This window comes from Crocodylus siamensis, chromosome 5 (assembly GCF_052110815.1).
Source record: "Crocodylus siamensis isolate JL-2025a chromosome 5, ASM5211081v1, whole genome shotgun sequence".
Classification (NCBI taxonomy): Eukaryota; Metazoa; Chordata; order Crocodylia; family Crocodylidae; genus Crocodylus; species Crocodylus siamensis.
In genome coordinates, this window is record NC_143399.1 from 62,088,445 (window position 1) to 62,097,875 (window position 9,431).

The window sequence follows — 9,431 nt, forward strand, 5'->3', positions numbered from 1 at the left end:
ACTCAGGTCCAGGTTTGGAGCATGGAGAGAGGGTAATGGGGGAAGGCTTGCTTTTCAGCTTCAGTCTTAAGAGTGCTACAGAAGTGTTATAGATACAGCCTCATGCATACAAGTATTTCTGCTTTTCTTACTAGTGTTGCTAGTAAAGTTTATGTAACTAATCTTTCATTTGATCCAGGAAGAGCACACACCAACTGTAGATGCTTCTTCAGACTGACAAAGGGTATTTATACCCAAAAGCTTGCAAAAAAAGAATTTTTCCAAGTATTTGAGTAATAAAAGATATCAGATTTACCAGAATAACCTTGTCTGCCTATGTCCTTACACCAACGTGGCTACAACATATACCCTTGTAAATCAGTAAGGATTTCTCCTGCCTACTTCAAAAAACTAAAAACCTCTTATTCTGCAGAAGGATATACAATACAAACATTTTTCAAGAAGGGAGTGTCTTATTAGTGCCCTACATTATATGAGAAATGTAAGGAAATATTGTTAAATAGAGATGGAGTTGATTAGTTTATCCCTAATCAGATAGGTTTAAGATGGAAGGATTCACACCTGATGTTATTTGGTAAAATCAATGTGGCCACACAAGATAAAAGTTTTGGGGAGGTTTTTTTTTGTCTTTTAAGCAATGGAGTAATCTAATGCTGTGTGGCTGACTCCTTCTCAAAGAAAGGGACTGCTGTTTTATGTTTGCTGGTAAAGATTTATCCTGTAAGTAGCAATAAGGTCAGCTATATCTCTTAACTGGAATTCAGCGATGTTCTACTGTGCAGGTAGCTAGGGGATTGAGGAAAATTAGAGCCCACAGTTTCAGAAGCCTTAAAGTAGTTCCACCAGCACAGAACTCAATATACAAATATAGATACAGAACATGCAAAACCAGTTTGCCCACAACACACACACAAGGTCTAGAATACATGAAAATTTGAAGGATGACACTTGGCTGAACACTACAGAATGCCTTCAAATAAAAAAAAAAACACGTCACAAGTTTTGTAAAACAGGGAACTGTGGAAAATGCAGATTCAGAAGGCAAGAGACATTCCATTGTTGTATGAAGAAACTGGCTGCATGACTTGGGGGGAGAAAAGAAGCTCACCGGCATTCAGCTATTTTATAGGCAAAAGAAGTTGAATCATCCTGAAAAGTAATTTCCTATTTCCCTGTCCAATTTGTTTAGGCTTTTATAAGGTACTTATCACAATGGCATCTATGTGTCTGGCAAATTTAAGGAGCATTACATACTTGCAGCAAAAAGAGGCATTTTTATTTTTCATAACCTGAGAGAGGAGAGTACATATTTGTATAAGAGGTAATATACAGTACTGCATTTTTTTACTAACATTACTAAGAGAATTCTCTACTTAAAAAACGAAGTGCATGTTACTAGTTAACTCCTAATGGCACCTAGAAGAATCAGATTTCTTCAGATAAGGGATTTTGGCTCTGGAATCTTGTGGACAAGAATATGTCTAAGCGCTGCAGCCCTGTAAGAAACAATCCCCTCATTTGGTGTGGAGAATAACCCATGAACCAAAGGATAAACCAAAGTTGTGAGTTACCGAAGCATCATGTACCTATCTATTATAGGTCTATTAAAACAGAAGCAGGTATTTGAGTACTGCTACTAATTAAATGAAATAGGGAGCTCCTGTAGCTTGTAAAGCATAGGTATGACATGTTGACATGTCTCACTAGCTTTCATTTCTGATGGGGATACTGCTGTATGTTGCACCAATTTCAGTAATAGCAGTAGTGCTCAACCCTGGCTAGGCAAGTTCAAATAGCTTAACTGAATGAGAAAATATGGATCACGTAGGTTTGCTGTCATCTGAGCAGTAAAGTAAGAGGTATTTTAGGTCACCCACTATTCTGTGACAAATTAATAGGAGAAACAATCAACGTTTCAAATTCAATCAGATGCTAGACAGAAAGCAGCGTGACACCTTAGAGCCTAATGAGTCTTCCCTCATTTTACCATCTATTCCTCCTTCGCCCCAAAAGCTAACAGGATAAACAGGCACATGCAGTCTTAAGTGTAAGTCTCTACAACTGCATCCAGACTAACGTGGCTGTGAGGAATGTGGCACTGCAGAGCCATCTGCGGTACCACACACCACACATTTAGGTATTTTCCATGTTACAAGGTGTGTGTGTGTGGGGGGGGGTGACGCCCCAGGGAATCCTGGGGTCAAAAAATTCACACACACAGACACACACCCAAAAGTGGGGCACTGAACATGGAGGCAGCACACGCCACCCAAAACCAGAGCCTGGTCAGCCAGAACCACACTCCAGCCGCCTGCCAGGCTTTGAGCTGCAGGATTGCCATGGCTGCAGGCCCAGAAGTCCCCCAGGGACACTTGTACACATGATGGGGTTTACTTCTCACTAAATTAAATAGGTTTATTAAAATGATTTGTTTTAATTTGATACGTCATTCTTCACAGGTGACAGCCTTTAAATTGAATTAAGCTCAGCGTGCAAGTCACAGTAAAATACAGCGGGGGAGCCACATAAAAATCCACCCTCCTGATTTCTTTGATACTCAAGACATATGGGAGGCCAGCAAACCAGTAATTCCCTCACTCCTCACTATGAAGACATAGCTGCCCACAGGGAGCCCCATACCAAGCTGCAGTCACCTGAATGATTACCACCCCCACCTCCCATGGCCATGGCATGGGTGCCCCCCTGTGTCTGGAACCAGTTTCCACAGAGACCCCAACAGCAGTCATGCTGTGATAGTGTGGGTCTGGGGTTCTGTGGAGACTGGTCCAGATGCACTGGTAGGGTGCATAGCAGGAAGCAATGATGCTCTGCAGCTGACTAGGCTGGCATCTTGCAGTGGTGACATCATGGCATAGCTGTGGCAGAGCTGCAATCTGCAGCCCACATGTCCTGGGCCATGCTGTGACCGCTGCAAGATGCCAGGCCAGCTGCGGAGCAGCTCCATGACCTATCGTGCACCATACGAGCAGGGGTAGTGCTAAGGGTAGGCTTTGCAGGGGGGGAGGGGAGACACAGCCACCCCAAAATTCCTCACTGGCCTTCCTCTCCCTACCACTGCTGGTGGCTCCAGCCACTCCCAGGGCTCCAGCATGGTTGCACAGGCCATCCCAATACCCAGTAATCACAGGCTGCCACAAGGCACACACCTGGGCTGGCCCAGCCATTGGTTTCATCTACCCCAAGCCAGGGAATCCTCACCCTGGGCTCAACTGGCACATTCACAAATCCATTTATGAAGAAAACACACCACATCCAGAAGGAGCTTATAGATTAAACCTTTTATTTAGTTATATATATATATTCTTTAAAAAACAAATAAAAACCAACAAACAAATAAACTTTTAAAAAACTGACTGGGAAATGGTGGCATTATCTTTTGTGTTTAACCTTCCTGCAGGGGAAGAAAGAAGACAGGTTTTGCCCCAGACTCCCAATACCACCTTCTTCACCTCCCCCTACAGGCTACAAAATCTCCCATGGGAGAGTTCTCCAAGCATTATTTGTCAGTACTTATATATCACTCGGGATGCAGCATAGCCTGGGGGAGGGGTCTGAGAAGAAGTCTCTGTTGTGAGTGGGTTTTCTGGAGGACAATTATAAGAAAGACACAAGTTACCCCAAAATATTAACATGTTAACATGTGCCAAAGCAAACCCCCTCAGTGTCAAACTTAGCACATGCTTCACCTGCTGCATGGGTGTGTGTGCGGTTGAGGTGTGCGGGGGGGGGGGGGCGGGGGGAAGCATTACCACCATACTAGGTGATGGTGGGAAGTCACCACCATATATGGTGGGTGGGAAGACATGGGTGTGTCCCTCTATGTTTCCTTGCTGTAAATATACAAAACCAGCTTCCAGACTCCATTTCCCAGGAGCCCATGCCCACATGGCTGGGACCAGTTTCTGTGGAGACCCCAGCAGCTGCACTGTGATAGCATGAGCCCATGGTTTCCATGGAGACCAGCCCAGATGCACTGGCAGGGTACACAGCAAGGCACAGAGATGCTCTGCAGCTGGCTTAGCATCTTGCAGTGGTAACAGCATGGTTTGTAGCTGGGGCAAAGCCATGATCTTGAGCTTGCATGCCCCTAGGTGGTGCTGTCACTGCCACAAGATCCCAGCCTGGATGTGGAGCAGCTGTGCACCCTGCCAGCTCATCTGGGCCAGTCTTCTTGCTGCGTGCCCTACTAGCAGGGGGAGCCCTAAGGCAATAGCCACCCCAAAATTACCCATTGCCCATCTGCTCCCTGCTGCCGCTGCCAGCTCTGGCTACTCCCAGGGCTCCGGGAGTTGCACTGACCCACTTGGTACCTGGCAGTCATAGGCCCCCAGGTACAACTGCTGGGTACAGCGCAGTTGCTAGTCCCAGCCTCCCCTGCCCCTAGAGTGGCCATCATAAAGGATAGTCTGCTTTTCTGCTATTCTGTCCTCTATCCTTTATTGATATGAAACCCAACTCCTTTATGTCCTCTATTTTTCTCTTATCTGAAAAATGATGCTAGCAGGATGTAAGTCTTTGAAAAAATACCGTGGATATTACATTACTCACATTTCATAACTCCCTGTTGATTCTGTTAATGGTTCTAGTATATACTTGTAGGTGCAAACACTTTTGATGCTATAAGTCATGTTGGAACATATTTGAGAGCAAAGACTTAAAGGAAAAGATGCTTACTATTTTCAATATTTAGAATAAAAATAGCAGAAGGCTTGACAATGGAGCTGAGGTAGATTAAATTGTTTCCATATTAAGCATCATTAGCTGCTTCACCTAAAAGCAAATCAAATAATAAAGATCCCTCCTTCCAAATCAAACAGTAAAACAATTACAGAAGCTAGCATGATTTTTTTTTCTTTTTGGTTATAATTCTTGGGTTTTATACATCATTCTGCCAGCAAATTGCATAAGGCTGTCAAGTTATTGATAACCTAATTTCATAGAAAATTAGAGTTGCAAGGGACCTCATGAGGTCATCTAGGCCAACCCTGATCACCCTGAGTTTTCAAAGATAATGGCCACCGGCTCTGCAATCACATCAACCAACTCCCTCAACACCCTCAGATGCATTGCATCTGGCCCCATGGACTTGTACACATCCAACTTTTCTAATTGGTCCCTAACCTGTTCTTTCACCAGTGAGGGCTGCTTCCCTTCTCCCCAAATTGTACTGCCCAGTGCAGTAGTCTGGGAGCTGACCTTGCTTGTGAAGACTGAGGTAAAAAAGGCATTGAGTACTTCAACCTTTTCCTCATCATTTGTCATTAGGATGCATTCAGTAAGGGACCCACACTTCCCCTGACTGGCTTCTTATTGCTAAATAGGTCCAGAAATATTTTTTGTTACCCTTTATATGCCTTGCTATCTGCAACTCCAATCACACTTTGGCCTTCCTGGTTTCATCCTTGCATGCTTAAGAAATATTTTTATACTCCTTCCTAGTCATCTGTCCAAGCTTCCACTTCTTGTAAGCTTCCTTTTTATGTTTAAACTCATTGAAGATTTCCACAGGTGACTGGTAGGGGGACTGTGTGGGGGTGGGGCACGTGCCCCCCCCCCCGTGATTGGAACAGAAGTATAAGTAGTGCCAAATTTAGGCACAAGCTAAGAAAGTTGCGGCTTAGGGCCTCACATTATGAGGGGCCTCTAAGAGAACCCCTGGACTGGAAGTGACCAGGGACTCACAGAGCTGGGCAGAGAGGCTGTGGCTCCTTCAGTAGGGCCCACAGCAGCCATGGTTGTGGTTTTACCTGTGTTCCAGCTGGAAATTCTACTATTCTCCTGCACATCAGGATGGTTTGTTCCTGTGCCCTGAGTCAGATTTCTTCAAAGTGCAGTTAGTTCTCCTGGACTCCTTTCACCCTCAGATAAGACTCCCAGGGAATCCTTTAATTTATTAAACTACTTCTGCATAAGTTCTGACTTTAAACACATAGCACAGAAAAAAAGATAATTTTTGGCTTGGGTTTTGTGAATGCATAGTATCATAGAAACATAGAGAAATAGATCATCTAGTCCAATGTCCTTACTGAGGCAGGATCATCCCTATCCAAACCATCCTATACCAACTCATAATCTAACCTGTTATTAAAACTACCATCAATCCTGATACAACAGAAGACATGACAACCTAACCTGCCACAGGTAAAGCAGGAACACTGCAGGAGCCAATGTTTTGCTTCTGAAAACGTTATAGCTACATAAAACAGCATGTTTGAAGATATCAGACTAGTGGCTTCATCTTAGAAAAAAAATATTTCTTGTGTTAATAGTAAACACTAAGCTGAGTTTTAATATGTAAAAACAAGGGAAATTAATACATTTACCTGCTAGCTCTTCATCGTTTTGGTTCACGGTTGACTTTGTCTTGTGGAATAGGTAAGGGATGACATAGACTACCTTTTGCACAATACAGATTTTTAAGGGCCTCAGCACGCATACTGAATAATAAATGAATTGTAGGAGAAAGCTATCATTTAGTTTATAATGCATAAGCTGATCAGGCAAATGCGTTTCATTACCTGTGCTTAGTACATCATTGAACAAGACCTAGAGAAAAATGTCTAGCCAACATATATATTATTATATTTATTTTTACAAACCAGAATTTGGTACAGACAAGTTTCTCAAACTCATTGATTCTGACTATTACGAACTCTGAGGAGAAAACTACTGAAATATAGTTTGCTTTATAAAATAAATAGGTATTCCTTTTTGTTACAACTTAATAGCTTTGTGTACTGAGATTTCAGATATATACCTGCTGGATGAAAACTTTCAGCATGAGTTATACCCTTTTCTAACATAGTTTCATAGTTTCTAGGGTCGGAAGGGACCTGAGCAGATCATCTAGTCCGACCCCCTGCCATGGCAGGAAAGAATACTGGGGTCAAATGACCCCAGCAAGATGTTCATCTAACCCCCTCTTAAACACCCCCAGGGTAGGAGCCTGCACCACTTCTCTTGGAAGTTGGTTCCAGACCCTAGCCGCCCTGACCGTGAAGTAGCGCCTCCTGATATCTAACTTAAACCTACCCTCTGCCAGCTTGTGACCGTTATTCCTGGTCACTCCTGGCGGTGCTCGGGGGAACAGTGACTCCCGCAATGCTTGCTGATCCCCCCTGACTAGTTTATAATAGGCCACAAGATCCCCCCTCAGCCTTTTCTTTTGGAGGCTGAAGAGGTTCAGGTCCCATAGCCTGTCCTCATAGGGCCTGCCCTGTTGTCCCCTGACCATACGAGTGGCCCTCCTCTGGACCCTCTTCATGCTGTCAACATCCCTCTTGAAGTGTGGCACCCAGAACTGGACGCAGTACTCCAGCTGCGGCCTGACCAGTGCCGCATAGAGTGGGAGGATCACCTCTTTGGACCTGCTCGAGATGCATCTGTGGATGCATGACAAGGTGCGGCTGGCCTTCCTGACTGCCTCTCCACGCTGCCAGCCCATGTTCATCTTGGAGTCAATGATGACCGCCAGATCCCTTTCCGCCTCCGTGCTGATAAGAGGGGAGTTCCCCAACCTGTAGGTATGGTGCCTGTTGTTCCTCCCAAGGTGCATCACCTTGCACTTGTCTGTGTTGAAACCCATCCTATTCTCGTCCGCCCACCCTTATAACCTGTCGAGGTCTGATTGTAGCCTGTTACATCCTTCCAGTGTGACCACGTCCCCCCACATCTTAGTGTCATCAGCAAATTTGAACAGGGTGCTTTTTACCCACTCATCCAAATCACTGATGAAGATGTTGAACAGTGCGGGCCTGAGGACCAAGCCCTGTGGAACCCCACTGCCCACGTCCTTCCAGGTTGAGAAGGACCCATCCACTACCACCCTCTGGGTGTGGCCCACCAGCCAGTTGGCGACCCATTTGACTGTGTGGGTGTCTAATGAGAACGGGTTGAGAGACAGTGTCAAAAGCCTTCCGGAAGTCCAGGAAGACTGTATCCACTGCTACCCCTGCGTCTAACGACCTGGTGATCTGATCGTAAAAGGCCACCAGGTTGGTCTGACAGGACCTGCTACTGATGAACCCGTGTTGGTTGCCCCTAAGCATGCAGTCCCCTGCTGGCCCCTCCTGGATGTGTGCCAGCATAATTTTCTCGAACAGCTTGCCTAGGATCGAGGTAAGACTAACCGGCCTATAGTTTTCCGGGTCCTCCTTCCTCCTTTTTTGAAGATGGGGACCACGTTGGCCCTCTTCCAGTCCTCCGATACCTCACCAGAGCACCACGAGTGCTCGTAAAGTTGTGCCAAGACACTTGCAATGACCTCGGCCAGTTCCTTTAGAACTCTAGGGTGGAGATCATCCGGACTGGCTGACTTGAATACGTCCAACCTCTCCAGAAGCACCCTAACTAAATCCTCACTAACCCGTGGCCCAGATGTGCCTCCCCCAGGGCCTGAGGGGGGCCCAGCAGGGAGGTGGCTGTTCTGGTCCCTACTTAGGAAGACAGAGGCGAAGAAATCGTTAAACATGTTAGCTTTGCCGTCTGGTGTGACGACCAAGTTTCCCATCGCATCCTGCAAGGGCCCCACATTACCTGGGACCTTATTTTTAACCCCTACGTATTTAAAAAAGGACTTCTTATTGTCCTTAATCTGGGAAGCTAGTCCCAGTTCCATCTCTGCCTTGGTGTTCCTAACTACCCACCTACATCCCTGAGCAAGTACAGAACAGTCCTCCCTGGTGATGACCCCTTCTTTCCATTGGGTGTAAGCCTCCTTTTTAGCAAGGAGACATTCCTGGATGCTTTTGGTGAGCCACAGAGGCTTGTGTGCTCTTCTGCTCCCTTTGATCCTCATTGGGATTACCTTCCTTTGGGTTTGGAGGATCGTCTCCTTAAGGAGCGACCACTCTCCTTGGACACCTGGCTTCCCTTCCCTCCAGGACCTCAGCGCTTCTCCAACTATCCTCCTTAGCTCGTTGAAGTCTGCCCTCCTAAAATCTAGGGCTGCTGCCTTACTGCATGCCTTTGCCACCTTGTGCTGGATGGTGAATTCCAGCAGGCGATATTCGCTGTCGCCCAGGTGGTCGAGCACCCGCAACCCCCTCACCAGGTCATCACCTGTGGCCAGCACTAGGTCTAACAAGGCATCTCCCCTGGTGGGGCTGTGCATCTCCTGGGTTAGATGGAGGTCCTGCACTCTGGCCAAGAGCCTATGTGAGCGTTCAGACCTGGCTGAGTGTTCTTCCCAGCAGATGTCCAGGAAATTCAGGTCCCCCATGACTACCACATCCTTAGCCTTCACTACCTCTGTGAGCTGACCCAAGAATTCCTGGTCAAGCTCTTCTCCCTGGTTGGGAGGTCTGTAGTAGACTCCCACCATTAAGTCCCTTTCCCCTCGACTGCCTTGTACTCTAACCCAAAGCACTTCAGAGTGCCCCTCCCCTGATTCCTTGCTAATTAACGAGGAT